The sequence below is a fragment of the Thermobia domestica genome, chromosome 11, assembly GCF_964235325.1.
Source record: "Thermobia domestica chromosome 11, izTheDome1.hap1.1, whole genome shotgun sequence".
Classification (NCBI taxonomy): Eukaryota; Metazoa; Arthropoda; class Insecta; order Zygentoma; family Lepismatidae; genus Thermobia; species Thermobia domestica.
Genome location: NC_137464.1, coordinates 242,910,662 through 242,927,348, shown reverse-complemented (window position 1 = coordinate 242,927,348; position 16,687 = coordinate 242,910,662). Strand labels below are relative to the sequence as shown.

Sequence of the window (16,687 nt, the reverse complement as noted above, 5' to 3'; positions counted from 1 at the left end):
AGTGGGACAGAATTCCCATGTCTGTACTGTGCCGGAGCTTGCTGTAATGAAAACTGCCATGCCGTGTGATAATCCACAATGCTGGGGGCAGTGCTTAAAGTGACATCAGATGAAGTGACGGTATGGAACAAACATGACCACTTAGAGTAATAATTTTGACAGAACACTAAAGAGTATCTCTACTTCTGACATTTTTGCACCATTTTTGACCTGAAAAATCTATAGAAAGAGAGAAAGGGAGTGAGTGAGGACTAATATGTAAATGTTTTACTCCCCACTATCATCAGCTTAAGAGAAATAAATATTTATAAAATGAAGAAAAAACTTTGTTTTTTCCTACATGCAAATTTCAATTTAAATCAGTTACTTTTAACGGTATCCCATACCGGCCGATTTTCTAACTTTCGGATGCATAACCGGCTCATACCGGCTCACTTTAAGCACTGGCTGGGGGTCCAACAGAACATGATTGATGGTGGTTACGCGGTATCTCTTTAAAGTGAATACCCGTTAAAAATGGTCGGATATAAAGTAAACAACCTTCTGTATAAGATTGTGTCAATATCAAAGTCGATATTTTTGAGCCAGAAAAAAGGCTACCAAAGCTGCCTCGCAAGTAGACTGAAGAAATATCTTATTCATATTTCTGCACTTTAGTGTTTTGTTGTGGATTTATGGGTGCCAGCTCTAGAATAAATCCCATCAGGAGCGAGGTCGAACGCGGGGACGCCCGGTTGATAGATAGATACTCCGTACCGACTACGACACTGTGGTTATACAGTATATTTGAAAGTTAGTTATTACGGATCCTGTATACAGTATGGCGCTAAATTCGTTGTACAAAAGCAGAGGAGTGATTCTTGAGAGTAAAACAAACAAAAAAAAGTTCCAATAAACATAGGGCGAAAGCCTCATCGTTTACGTGTTATAGGCTGCCAAAAACATGAAAAAATGAATTTTAAAGGTCCATAGCTCCAAAACTATAGGATGCACTGTAGCCGGGTCAAGACTTCACTTAGGAACTATTATGTGCTCTATCTAAAAATGCATGTTTTAGAATCCTGAGGTACTCATGAAACATCTCTTATGGAGGTAGTTGGAGAGTACTTTATATCATAGGCCCGTAGTCAAACTCGCTCTATAAAAATTGTTGTGGAAGCACCTCAGTATTCTGAAAAACGCATTTTTGGACAAAGCACATACTAGTTCCTAAGTGAAGTCTTGATCCGACCAAGGTAGGTCCCATAGTTTTGGAGCTATGAACCTTTAAATTTCATTTTTTTTATGATTTCGGCAGCCTATAACACATAAACGATGGGGTTTTCGCCCTATGTTTATTAGAACTTTTTTTGTTTGTTTTACTCTCAGGAATCACTCCTCTCCTTTTGTACAACGAATTTAGCGCCATACTATATATATATATATTGACTGTAAATATTCCTTTAATTCTGTGGCCTATATACCTACTTGGTACAAAATTTCCTGGAATTATAGACGCAACAATATGTGGTTACCGGCACGCTCAGCTGCCTCTTATGCAATCGTGGTACTCAAATACATCTCACCAAATGTGTCTATTTCAATCCAGCGCACCACATGCTGAGACTTTTTGTGAATGTCAAATGCGCACATATTCTACTAAAACTATACGAAGATATATATATATATATATATAAAGTATCAGGAAAGTATAAAATAGACTGCCCACGTCATTTTGTTCTCATATAGGCCTAGTGTTATAAACGTTCCTATTCGTTATCAGTCACCACTGAATCTATTAAATAGCTATTTAAGGCATTTTTCTATCTATTATAATAATTATTATTATTGTGTGTATCATTGGCGTCAGCAGCATATAAACTTCGGGAGGGACAGACTCAGGCCCGTAGCCAGCCCCAAACTTTAGGGGGGGCTCGGCTGAAGTTAGGGGGGGCCCGATCCAACCATATGATAGTTCATCACCATATTATAGTTCTTTTGCAAGCCTATTGTAAAACTTTTAGGGGGCCAGCAAAAATTTAGGGGGGGCGGCCCCCCTAGACCCCCCTGGATACGGGCCTGGACAAACTACCGTGAGGACTGGGGTGGAGGAAAGCTGGGAGTCCTCCGAAGCGGAAAAAAAATTTAAAAAAAAAACTTTGTACGTTGCATTTTAAAGCACTTTAAAAGCAAACAAATATTTTAAAATTTTTATTTTTACTTTTGATAGTTTTTTTTTTTTTTGAAAATGTACTAAAACACACAATACACACACGCTTTTATAGTTTGTTTGTTAATTCAAGAAGTAAAATTCAACCTTGTCTTACAATTTTAATTAAATTATACCAAGTGAATGTCATAAACAAAATAATGATAAAAAGTAGTGTGAATTGAATACTCAGAAACAATCAAGTTTTGAAAACAGGTTTTAGACCTACAAGTCAGAGCTGAAAAATTGACTAGTTTATGACGTACAGGATTTCCATTCATACTATATATTTTTTAAGTCTCCTTGTGTCTCGTTCATTCTACGGATAAATATCCACTTGAACTGTGCATGAAGAGCCTTTACCGTGATGAGGTACACAAAATTGAACACTGTGGACCCAGACCCCGGAATACCCTGCAAATACGATTGTGCTGAAATCTCGAAATCGTTTTTTCTTTTTCTTTTTTCACGTTCATAATAGTTTCTTCTGTCCTGTCGTCGCTCAAAGTAAAAATAAGTGTTCACAACACTTATATATACGAGAGCTACTCAAAAACTTCCCGGAATTTCGTTGTAACTATTTATTAGCACAATATAGGTAAACATTCACTTAATCGCCTTCAAAATAGGCTCCTTGAGAACACATTCACTTAATCGCCTTCAAAATAGGCTCTTTGAGAACACATTCACTTAATCGCCTTCAAAAGAGGCTCCTTGAGAACACATTCACTTACTCGCCTTCAAAATAGGCTCCTTGAGAACACATTCACTTACTCGCCTTCAAAATAGGCTCTTTGAGAACACATTCACTTAATCGCCTTCAAAAGAGGCTCCTTGAGAACACATTCACTTACTCGCCTTCAAAATAGGCTCTTTGAGAACACATTCACTTGTTCCATCGCTCCTGCCATTGCTGGAAAAAACACTGAAAGTCCTACTTTTGTATGTTCCAAAGTTAAGGCGTCACGTTGGTTTGAATTTCTTCTACGGTGACAAAACGGTTACCTTTGAGGTTCTTTTTGATCTTGGGGAAGAGTCAGAAACCTCTACCAGCCTCCCTTACTCACCGGATTTAGCACCAGCAGATTTCTGGCTCTTCCCCAAGATCAAAAAGGGTCTCAAAGGCAACCGTTTTACCACCATGAAAGAGATCCAAACTAACGCGATGGCTGAATTTCGGAACATATTAAAACAGAACTTTCAACGTTGTTTCCAGCAATGGTGAGAGCGGTGGAAGTGTTCTCAAGGAGCCTATTTTGAAGGCGATTCAGTGAATATGTACCTATATTGTGGTAATAAATAGTTACAACGAAATTCCGAGAACTATTTGAAAAAATGAAATGAAATCTTTGAGTTTTACGTCCCACGATTATGCCGGTTAGGCTAAAAGGAGACGATGATGATGAGTAATGAATGAAATTGTTGAATGAAGAAAGTGGGAGAAGCCCTAGGAAACCCACGCCCACGAAGTTTGTCCACCACAAAGTTCACTTGGCGGGGGCTGGGATCGAACCCGGGACCCCAAGCACCAGAGGTGAACGCTCTACCATTGAGCCACCGCGGCCCCGTCAACAACTTTTTGAGTAACCCTCGTGTTTATATAATTAACATATTTTAATTAAACTACACGTGCTGTACATTTTTTTTAAAACCAGCTGATGGTGTAACAGTAAGAAAATAAGTTAAAAAGAGGATTAAATAAGAATAATTCCATCTACTTCCATATTTATAAATGTCCAATGTTATCTTTTTGTGGGTTCTTTTTAATTAGTTTCTAAATCGAGTTCTTCCCACGCACCATCTGTCTCCGTCTTTACATTGTTGCCAGTTCATTACCTTTTGTAGCTACGAATAACCTACGAACAACAAGTCCTTAAATCGATTCGGAGCATTTACGCCATTTATTTTATTTCATTTTTTTTTTTTTTTTTAAGTTTCATTCAAAAATTTATTCGATCAAGTAAATTTCCTTCTTCTTTCTGTGCGGTTACGTAAAATGAATAGATGTCAACTGATATAAAGTAATTTACATTACACTTCCGTTTAACTGAATCCTAACTAAATAAACTTCCGGGTTAACCAAATCACTAATATATATTGAATTTCTTTTTCACTGATATATATGATAATTTTTTCTTTCACAAACTCAATTAAACTTCATTGTTTTTGTTGTATGACTTTCGTTTAGCAATGCTCATCTTCGGTTGTTTTGAAGGCATCAGATGTTATCAGCAACATCTATACACGCTGAAAACGCATCAAAATATAGAGCACAGGGCACGCTGGGTAGTTCAACACCTATGGGGCTAGAACAGGGGCATCATTTCAGATTTCGCTTGGGGGGGGGGGTGGCGGAAAGAGCACCACCGACATAAGACTTTCACGTTTTGTACTAGTATGTTTGTAGGCAATCGTTTAAAATATATGTATTCCTCAAACTCTTGGGGGGAAACAATTGCCCCCTCCTGTCCTCCCTAAATGACGCCCCTGGGCTAGCAAGGTGTCGTCATTTCAGACTTTGCTTGGGGGGGGGGCAAGAGCACCACCGACATAAGAATTTCACGTTTTGTACTAGTTTATTAGTAGGCAATCGATTAAAGTATATGCATTCCTCAAACTCTGGGGGGGGGCAATTTCCCCCTCCTGCCCTCCCTAAATGACGCCCCTGAAACAACCCCCTCTATTTCACCACCGAGCCTGACGACGCGACGCAAGCGAGCAATTTAAAGGGTGCATTGTTGAATTTCATTGTTTCAACTGTACTGTATAATGATTTTGAATGAAAAATGCTATTTGAATTTGATTTAAATTTTTACAAGTAAATGCAATATTTTTACCAAATGCAGTAAGTACAATATTTTTTTTATTATGTATTTACACAGTCTAACCGTCCCCCCCCCCCCTTTTTTTTTTTTTTTTTTTTTTTTTTTTTTTTTTTTTTTTTTTTTACAAATATATCCAGTAGTTTAACATTTCTGATAGACCTACAATTCAGCTGTAGTGCCTTCTGTCAATTCTGTTTGCCAACAGCGCGTTGAACTACTGGGCGGCGGAACCTCAAAACTGTTGAAGTACTGAACAATCTGCTAGCCAGCAATTTTGCCAAAAGTTTAACCACCGAACATGGTGGCTGCAAAACTGTTGAACTGTAGAGCGGGCCCTGTGCGCCAAGAATATACTCAAAAATGTTGAACTATTGGGCTTCTTGAAGTATCGAATGTTGAACTACCGAGCGCGCCCTGTGTTAAATATGCAGTTCCATGCGCGCAATCAGAAATTTATTTGGGGGATGTCCGAAGTTTGGGGTGGGACCCATCAGTAGTAAAGTCACTACGTCTAGGTAGTATTAAATTGGGATTATTCTACACTCGATAAAAAGATAAGTAGTTTTAAAGTACTGTTGCCTATATTCTCCGTAAAACTAATTAAACTAAATTGTTTTCATAAGAAAGAGCTCAGACGTACTGTAGAATCAAATTTTTAAGATACACCAACCATTTCTCTTCTAGAGCAACCATAGTTTTCTTAACGAAGTGTCGAAATGTCTGATGAATTACGAAATTTGGAGGGCCAGACTAGAGTTTCTTTCAGAAAAAAATGTTCCGGCGGGAAACACTTAGTATTCAGAGAGGTACTGCTCGTACTATTCTATCTATCATTATATTATAGACGTATTATTTTGGTCTCTTCCGGAGGCACTCTCAGAGCTCCGGAGGGCAGTGTCCCCCCCAAAAAAAAAACAAGTCTGAAAGAAGCACTGTTCCGGACTTGGTGGATCACCCCCGTGGGTGCACCGCTGTATAATACTGTATATCAAATACTGTAGTATTTTATTCCGGTTTAACCGAATTCTCGTTTAATTGAAGCACCACCAGTCCAATCAAATTAGATAAATCAGGAGTTAAGTTTAAAAAAAAAAACGCAAAGCAAGATAATAAAGAAAGAAAACGATGGCTTTAAGTCAGAAAATGAAGTGCAAATACTGCAGAAGATAGTATCTCTTGGCGCTAGTTTCAAATGTAAACTTACATCTAACTGTTCATGTAGGCAATTACAAGTAATTTCTTTAACAATACGTGTGTCTCACTCTCGAAACAATAGAACATATGCAAACTCTTTTGTAATAATTTATGTGTAAGTTCATTGCTGTATAAAATAAAGGAAATAATAAATTTACCCTACTATTAATGTGCATTACATTCGACAAGTAATGACTTTCAATACGATTTTAAGTTTTAAATTTGGGGTGCGCAATACATACGGTAGTTTCATTTTACTTCAACTAATCATATAATTGCTGTAAATCACTAAAAACTAGAAAATGGCACATAGCAAATTTACTGGGGAAGGGGGAGGATGAAAAATGTAGGTAGGTTGGATTCAATCTCATGGAAGGAATGGGCATAGTTATTATTATTATTATTATTATTATTATTATTATTATTATTATTATTATTATTATTATTATTATTATTATTATTATTATTATTATTAACATAGGTATTCTGCCATTATTGGCAGGACACGTGCTGCAACTGAGAAGCTCCCATGCTCCACGGTCTTCCGCTAGCCTCTTCGTTTTCACGAACGATTTCTCTGTTTTGATATCGTCCATTAATTGTAATCTTCTTTGCCCCTTCCTCTCTTTCCTGCCACCATACCCTTTAGCACATCCCTCATGATACAGTTCCTTCTTGTTATTTTATGTTTTGAGAAGCGTAAAATGCGTTTACATGAGTTACAAGATAGCAGAATCATTTTCTTTTCTCAATCAAATTATCCTCAAATGTTTTAAAGGTTTCATTGTAATTAATATTATTATAATGATTTCCTATCTTCTTATTTTGTCCAATATTGCTAAACATATTTGAAACTCACAAACAAAATCTTAATGCTTAGGAATTTTGTTAAATATACAGTTTACGATATCAAGTTAAAACAAATTATTTGCAAAATTACTATTATTTTTTTTAGCTTTTGCAATTTAAAAATATTTTACGGTTCATTTTATTTCAGTAGGTCTTGCTAGTCTTTTTCACCTCTCAGGAAGAATTAGGAAGCACTGGTCTATTGGGTCCACTAAAATAATAATAATAATAATAATAATAATAATAATAATAATAATAATAATAATAATAATAATAATAATAATATCTAGGTTAGGCCGAAGTCTGAGCACCCATTGAGAAACTTAAAAGTCAGCGCCTATTATTATTATTATTATTATTATTATTATTATTATTGGAATTTAGTTTCAACATCACTATACAGAGCCAATATTGCTAAACATATTTGAAACTCACAAACAAAATCTTAATGCTTAGGAATTTTGTTAAATATACAGTTTACGATATCAAGTTAAAACAAATTATTTGCAAAATTACTATTATTTTTTTTAGCTTTTGCAATTTAAAAATATTTTACGGTTCATTTTATTTCAGTAGGTCTTGCTAGTCTTTTTCACCTCTCAGGAAGAATTAGGAAGCACTGGTCTATTGGGTCCACTAAAATAATAATAATAATAATAATAATAATAATAATAATAATAATAATAATAATAATAATAATAATAATAATAATAATAATAATAATAATAATAATAATAATATCTAGGTTAGGCCGAAGTCTGAGCACCCATTGAGAAACTTAAAAGTCAGCGCCTATTATTATTATTATTATTATTATTATTATTATTATTATTATTATTATTATTATTATTATTATTATTATTATTATTGGAATTTAGTTTCAACATCACTATACAGAGCCTTCAAAATAAGAGGAAACCTTACAACAGGGGCAGGCACACAGGTACGTAGACAAATAGCCCATACATAAGCTATAATTATTTATATTGACGTGCCTACAGGATTTAAATTATCTCATTCATCTTCTATTAATTAGATTAATATCAGACTTTCTTCACTACAAACACTTCTATTGTATTATCATGGAAAAAGAGTCACCAGTGCATTTGTTTCTCTCCCTTCTCCAGCATAGTTGCAAGAAATGTCCTTACATTTTGCTTGGAAAATTGTCAATCTTATTTTATGACTTGCATGCCATTCGCGATAGGATACTTCGTTCTATACTACGAACAATGATGCAAAACAAGAAAGTACGCAGATAAGCCTAATACAATTTCATTTGAATCCTTAAGAATTATGAATGATGTCGTTCTATCACGTGTGTATGCACTTGCAGTTCGAAACATAAGCATAACTAGTAAAGAATGATAATCTTAATGAATGATGCTCCACCAGTGATTGGAATACCGAAAATAGGGGGAAAAAATGAAATATTTAAGTTTACCTTACCACGTTTAATGCTAGTTAAGCGAAGGCAGATAGATGCTTAAAGCAAGTGAATGATTATGGAAAAAATTATGGAATATGAATGTGGGAGGAAATGGGAGTACCCCGAGAAAACCCACAGACACGATTATATTCACCACATACTTACTTGGAAGGGATCGAATCAGGGATCCGAGACAAGCGATTTACCACTGAGCCACAGGCCGGTAGCCAGCCCAAAAATGTAGGGGGCCCGGCTGAAGTAAAGGGGGGCCCGATCCAACCATATTATAATTCATCACCATAGGCTATTATAGTTCATTTGCAAGACTACCGTTAAAATTTTAGGGGACGAGCAAAAATTTTGGGGGGCAGCCACCCTAGACCTTCCCTGGATACGGGCCTGCTGAGCCACCGTGTCCCCCTTCCTTTTAGAAAGTAGGAGTCAACCAGACAACCAAAAAAAAAAAAACTAAAAACATCATGGTAGTTACAAAATTCACATAGTCGATGACTGAACCAGAGATCCTCACACCAGAAATCAATGTTCAAAAACCATGTCCCCCGAATACGTTACAAACTAATGCATTACCACAGAATGCACTGAAATGTTTCTTTTGGAATATCGTAATGCTCTTGTTATTAGTCACGAAATTATATGCTTCAGCTGGACATATTTTAGTACATATTTTCTTGTATGACGTATTACAGCAGTCATTATTATTATTTTTTCTTTCCTTTTCTGCACCTTTCAGCCCTTAAGCCCTTTAAGTAGAATTGGTTTGAACTCTTTTAAATCTCGTGTGAAATTCGAACACATCGTATGGGCATCTTGGTGAACCCATCCCTTTTTCTTTTCTTCTAGGTCAAAAAAGTATTAATAAATGTTGAATGAGTTGTTTAATTATTTTAAATCAAAAGTCCAAATACCAAATTTCATACCTGTAACCTTAAGGGATTCAGTTCTAGATAGGGAATATTTATTATCATAGTTGTTTAACCACATTTCCCTCTCTTCCTTCCACCTCAGATTACCGGAAGTACTTCCTTAGTTGCACTTTAGGCCACAAATCCTGTGTACTGCCCAAATTTCAAGTTTAAGCAGTTTGTCCTGGGCGTTGATCAGTCAGTCAGGACTTCTATTTTATGTAGAGAGAATTGTCACTAAAATTATTATTATTATTATTATTATTATTATTATTATTATTATTATTATTATTATTATTAATAATAATAATAATAATAATAATAATAATAATAATAATAATATAATGATAATAAATTTTATTGCAGAAACATCTGAGAACATCAGATGTATTACAATCGTTAGAATAGTTATAATGATGGATCAGTTAGTAGAATGGGAATGTGGGAGGAAACGGGAGGACGACCCCGAGAAAACTCGGGCACGATGTTGTCTACCACAACAGGAACCGAACCAGGGACCCTACGCACCAGAGGTAAGCGCTCTACCAGTAAGCCACCGTGTTCCCTCTTTGTACGTATAGCGATTCAATGTTCTTTAATGTTTAGTAATTCAATAGCTTTTAAAGTGTTGATAATAGATTCTTAAAAATACCACCAAAAAAATGACAGTAAGAGCAAACATACACAAATAAAGCTACATAAATAGAGAGCGAAAAAAAAAAACAGTAAACAAATCCTAATTACCTTGGCTGTTTCCGTGCTGGCTTTGGCATGCGGCTTAACACTTAAAAAATCACACATTTCCCTGCCAACATATCTATCTGTTTCAACGTTACGTATTAACGAAAAGAAAATTGTCACTTCTTCCAAATAATGTTTAACGCATACGGACAGAAAATAAAATTTTCTGACTTCAAACAATATATGTTATTCTACACGTTCAGTCAGTTTCATACGATGTATTTATATGAAAGCGTAACACAGCAGCATATCACAATGATGTTTCTCCTTTTTATTTGTTTTGTTATCAAGATGTGTGTATATATGTATCTACAGTAAGCTCAAACCCGCCACAGCTGATCACAGTTCGTTCAAATGTTACATACAGACACAAACAATGGTTTCCAAGCAGCTCTTCGCACACGCACACATAAGAACACAGCTCACATAACATACGTAAAGGTTCGCTTTCGTTCTGTTCGTGCCTTGCACTCTAAACCGAGTGCGACTCACACGTCCTATCGGTAGCGCTGCTCACTGTCAACTCGATACGAGCGACTTCGGTATCGGCAAGCGCCGCCGGAGGTCTGGTGCAACGCTGTGACGTCATTGTCGTGTTTCATGCCAAAAAATCCTTTTGTTACAGGAGAAGTTTTACCGTACCTGATTTTTTTTTTCGGTAAATATTACGGACTGTGTATACTTCTAGGATTTTATAAGTTTATCAATATTTAACAGCGTAATTCATCGTATTAGGAAAACAATGAACTCTACAATGTATTTTAGTGAATAAAGGAGTGCCCAATGCACAACCAATAATCCCTTCAAAATCTCCTGATCAGTCACATGGCTAAAAATTAAAAATTTGCCGTGTACAAGCTAAGGAAAGAAACTAATGTCCTAATTCTTCCCTTAGCTTTCAGCAATAAATTTTATTTAATTACCAATGTTACTTTCCCAAGAGCTGCCACTGCTCTCGGTAGGCTATATAAAATCGCTGGTTAAAGAGAGGGTGTAATCTTCTATACAGCCCGCCCATTTATTTGTTTGTTGAAGTGGACGTGAAATAAAAGCAAGGATAGGAATTGCGAAAGAAGCCTTTAGGAAGAAGAAAATACTATTTTGTGGGAACTCGAATAAAGAATTGATAAACAAGATTTATAAAATGCTTCGTGTGGAGTATGTCAGAAATATGGACATTATACAAAAATATAAAACACAACTGAAATCTTCCGAAATGTGGGTGTGGAGAAAAAATGGAAAGAATTGGCTGGGTCGAGCGGAAAACAAATGAGTGTTAGAAATGGTAGGGGAGAAAACAACATTTTTTGTTATTATTAAGAAGAGAAAGAGAAACTGGTTGGGACATTGACTCAGAAGAAACTGTACCATGAGAGACGTGCTAAATGGTATGGTAGCAGGAAAGAGAAGGAGAGGGCGAAGGAGACTACAATTAATGGACGATATCAAAACTGAAAAAACGTACGTGTAGACGAAGAGGTTAGCGGAAGATTGTGGAGCATGGAAGCTTCGCAGGTGAGGTAAATGATCTGCCAACTAATGGCAGAATACCTATAATGAAGATAATATTTATTGAACGAAACCACCTTAAAAATAAACAAAACTACCTACCTTCTCTGAACATTGTAAAGAATATAGATGCAAGATACAGACACGATACAGAACTACCAAAGGGAAATAAAGTGGAGGCCGCAGTGGCTCAATGGTAGCATGTGAGGTCTCAGGTTCGATCCCAGCTCTCGCCAAATGAACTTTGTGGTGGCCAAGCACCGTGCGTGAGTTTTCTAGGGATTCTACCATTTTCTCTCACTTTCTTCGTTCCAGCACTTCGTTCATTATCATCATTATGCCTCTCTTAGTCTTGAAGCAAAAACGTGGGACGTTAAGATAAAAGCAATTAAGTAAATAGGAATTGTGAAAATAAGGAAAACTCTGATAATACCTGAGACAAGATGACCTGCACAGGGGTATGAACCCGTAACCTCCCAATTACAAAGCAGGTATGCTGGTTATTTTTTTTTTCTTTTCAAGTAACTGAACGATCCTAAGTTACTTGAGTCCTTTAACGTTCTCTAATATTCTTTTCCTTGTATTTTTTCTATACTTTTCTTCATTTTTTTCATCTTGAACCAAATAGACAAAAGAAAGGACCCTGAAACATCAGAGACTAGGATTGTGCAAGAGACGAGACGAGACACAATTTTCGTGACAAGATTCAAGAAGAAACACAGAAACATATTTTTGAGACGAGACATCTTTTATGACGCGAAACCCAGATAAGGCAGTTTCAAACTCATGTCTTGCGCACAACCCTATTGTAAGCAGATAAGAACATCAGACTGTTCAATGGAATTCGAACCCACGACATCTGATGACAGTGGCGTAGTCCTGTACTCTTCCATCTTGGAGGCAAGGTGGTATGGTGGGTAGCGGCCTAAACTATAGGTGTTGATCCTACATGATAGTCTACCCAAATTTCCAACTGCAGTGAAATCAAATCCCAATCGTGATTCGGAGCTAACGTTAATAGTTGCTCTCGTATTTTTCATAAATTCGATTTTGTAGTGTACAGTGGCTTGCTTAGTGGTAGAGTGCTTACCTCTGGTGCTTGGAGTCCCTGGTTCCATCTTTGGCCAAGTAAGTTTGTGGTGGACAACATCGTGCCCGTGGGTTTACTCAAGGTACTACCATTTCCTTACACTTTCCCATTTCACCAATTTTTCCATCATCACTCACTTGCTTTAATCATTGTCTCCCTTAGCCTAACAGACATAATCCTGGGACGTTAAAATGAAAGATTTCATTTCTAACTAGATTGACAATAGGACCAGCAAAACGATCTAACTAGAACCAAAAGTACACCACATTTCACCTTGAAAATCACAGACAGCAACGTTGAACTTTTGTCGTGAAAGCTTAAAATAACGAATAAAATATATTAAGTTATACTGTAAAGTGTCAACATCATCGTTAGAGTTTATGACGAGAAAATAAGGACTTCGTTGATCAATTATGGCCACTGATACTCCCGCGGATTTCAATAGTTAGCATGCGTATTTTTAGCAAGCGTGGACACCGAACAGGGATCCTTTCAGAAAATTATGTCCCGGATAGGCTTGCCCATGAGACGAGACAGCTCATCCAATAGAAACAGATCACTTTTACGTTTTCGAGACGAGACTGACCCAACTCCCTCTCTTGTAGGAAATCCTAATACAAATGACTGGAGACAGAGCTCTTACAATAGGGACTTTCCGAGACGAGATAGTCCCAACTCTTTTCTTGTAAAAATCCTACCCAGATGCAGGCAAAATCAATATGTAAGAGGACTGCAATGGGGCATTATTTTCTACTGAACGACGTACTCTGCAGAAAAGTGGTATGTAAGCGCAATTTAATTTATCTTAGTTCTGGGAAAGGAGTAAAAAATCGAACAACTGCTAACACAGAAACATCCCCAATTCGAATATTTTCGTCATCAATGATTTTCTTTATTTCTATAATTGCTAGAAACCAAAATCAATAATTGAATTTTTTATTAAATTTTTTTTAAAATTCGATCCCCGGTCAAGTTAGTTTGTGGTGAACAAAATCATATCAATTTCCTCCCACTTTTTCATTCCACCAATTCTTCCATCATCATTCACTTACCTTAATAATCGTCTCTTACCCTAAAATGACATAATTGTGAGACGTTCAACTGAAATATTTCATTTCTTTTCAATTCGTGATACATGGCGATGTAATAAGTAAAAACTACTCTCACTAAGGTTTTTTTTTTTTTTTTTTTTTTCAATTGGAAGCTGCCACGTTTCATTTCAGAATAAATCTGCGATAAACAATACCAATCTTTTGTTTTAAACATTTTCTCGGCTCATGATAGGTGGCATGGAATATTACACTTGTGTTCGGCGTGAATTTAGATGATTCAACATGTTTCAGAGCAATTAGGTACAGTATGAAGTGGTAATTGTAGTTAGCTACCGAGCACTATATCAGCTGCATCTCTGCGTAGTCCACGCCTGTGGTAACTTAGACTATTTGATATTATTTGTATTGACACTTCTATGGTTCACTAAGATTTTAATCTACCGGTAATTGTTCAAGAAGTTTGTATATCAGCCAGTTTGTATATCATTCATTTATTTTGCATTACTTTTGAAGTATATTTTATTTCACATTTTGGGTACTACTGACTAAAAGATATATATATATATATATTTACTACATTCGCCGAGTTTCTTCATTTGTTTTCGACGGCGTTCATTTGTTGTTTCTGAACTAGTTTTGGTTAGCCCCGGCGGGAGCTCATGTGGTTCGGATTCCACGTTAATCAGTAGGTCCACGTCTCAATATAGCCTCGCTGCTGAATGGGACGTTAAACTCAAAATCAACTCAACTCAGTTTTGGTTAGCTTCACGACTACGCAGACGATGCAGTGCGTGGTAGCCAACTACGATTACGACTGCACGCTGCACTTAATTGTAACTGCCACATTTAAATTACCTGAATTCACACCGAACACAGAGTAATCTCATGGCACCTATCATAATTCGACAAAAGATTGGAACAGTTTATCGCAGATTTATTCTGAAATGAATCAAGGCGGCTCCTACTGGAAGAAACCTTATCAAAACTAGGTTTACTGTCTACAGTAAAATCATCTATCACTAATCGAAAAAAAAGGACTTCGAATAAAATTTACTTATTTTTTACGCAATTAAAAAATTTAGAATTCCCATTTTAAGTTTTCAAAGTTGTTCTCATCTCACGCTCAGGGAGGCGAGAAGCTAATTTTATCTCAGAGGAATATCCCCCATCCAAAATATTATCTTTTTATTTCAAATATTTTTTTTCGTCCAACTATGATTTTTCCCCCAGATATTTTGCAGTCTCAACTTTAAAAACGCACCCTGTATATTAACTTAATATTAAAATGGGCCACTAAACTTCAATAAACAACAACGTGACAAAATTTAATTTGATAATACAAAAGTAGAACTAGTATTTGCGCCTCTTAGATCTAAGTGTCACTGTTAGGGTATGTTTATCACCGTTAGACAAATTCAAACAACAACACATACAATCTGCTACTCAACACTGTATATTTTACTTAAATATATTTTGCTTATAGTACATAAATAAATAATTAAATGATCTAGTCTAGAAAAATATAATTCATAAACAAATAAATAATCTAGTCTATAAGAATATGATTCATAAATAAATAAATGATCTACTTTAGAAAAATATTATGCACAAATAAATAAATAATATATTCTACAAGAGTGTGATTTATAAATAAATAAATAATCTATTGTAGAAGAATATAATCCATGAATAAATAAATAACCTATTCTAGAGAAATGTAATTTATAAATAATTTATTCTAGAATACATAAATAAATAAATTATTCTAGAAGTATACAATCTATGAATTACATCATACTAGCAACGAACGACATTCTTTTTAGCGCACTACGCATCACAATTCGCGCATGTTATTTCTTTTAGTTCGATGTGCTCTCTTGATTGATACATTTCTTACTTCTTCTTTGGGAGGGGGGAGGGAAGATTTTATAGTTACACAAAATTTTACGTTTAAGGGTTAACTACACAACATAATTTTGGGATCCATCTCATTAACTATACTCAGTACTGTCATCTCGCCAGTGTCATAGAGAGAAAAAAAAGCGTGATGTTTGTACTTTAGTTTCAGTTTCATCTCAATAGGTGGCGCGCTCGTCGTACAATATCAAATTTACCAGGTTTACAAAACAATTCGTTTTTCTTTATTTTCTCGTAAACCACGTTACAAGGATTTACATTCACTCGCATCATTATGTTTCAGCCCAATGAGAATTATTGATTGGTATGTACGAGGGAGGTTCAGAAAGTAAGGTTACAAGGCTGATATCTCTGGAATTAAGTCTGTTATAGAGGAATGAGGCGTGTGCGATAATTTTAATACATGGAGTTAGCAACTGTGCTGAGTTTCAGCCACTCGCCACCTACGGCGCTAGTAGTATGTAAACACAAATGGTGACTCGTTTGGAAAACTGGTCCCGTGAAGAAGTCCGCTCAGTTATTCGATTTCTGTGGGCGAAACACGTAACCGCGGCTGAAATTCACGGACAGTTGGTCGAGGTTTACGGAGCGACTGTAATGTCTTGTCAGCATGTCGCAGAATGGTGTCGAAAGTTTGCGAGTGGTATAAAAAAAAAAACGTCACTGACGAAGAGCGCAGTGCCCAACCGAGCATGACATCAACAGATTTGAACACAACTCGCGTTGAGCAGTTGATTGAGGTCCTTGCCACAGCCCGGACCTCGCTCCAAGCGACTTTCACCTGTTCCAGCACTTGAAGGGGCACCTCTGAGATCATCGCTTCGCTTTCGACGAGAAGGTGAAACACTTCGTGACAACGTGCAAAGGCAGAACACGCAAGGACTGGACTTTACTAGTAGGGAATCTTCAAACTCATCCCACGATGCGACAAGTGCGTCAACCAATATGGAGACTATGTCGAAAAATAACC

The 16,687-nt window shown here is 36.2% G+C and overlaps 1 protein-coding gene across 2 annotated transcripts in view; it reads right to left on the bottom strand.

The window, feature by feature from the left end:
* LOC145664863 (monocarboxylate transporter 9-like) overlaps window positions 1–16,687 on the bottom strand; it is a 319,458-nt gene that overhangs the window by 247,951 nt on the left and 54,820 nt on the right. The window contains exon 1 of one of the 2 annotated variants that reach the window (XM_081731892.1): window positions 10,153–10,657. The exons of the other annotated variant lie outside the window; for it this stretch is intronic. The gene's annotated coding sequence lies outside the window, so the exon portion shown is untranslated. Of the gene's footprint in view, window positions 1–10,152; window positions 10,658–16,687 lie in introns of those variants that run through there. 2 annotated transcript variants of the gene reach the window in all.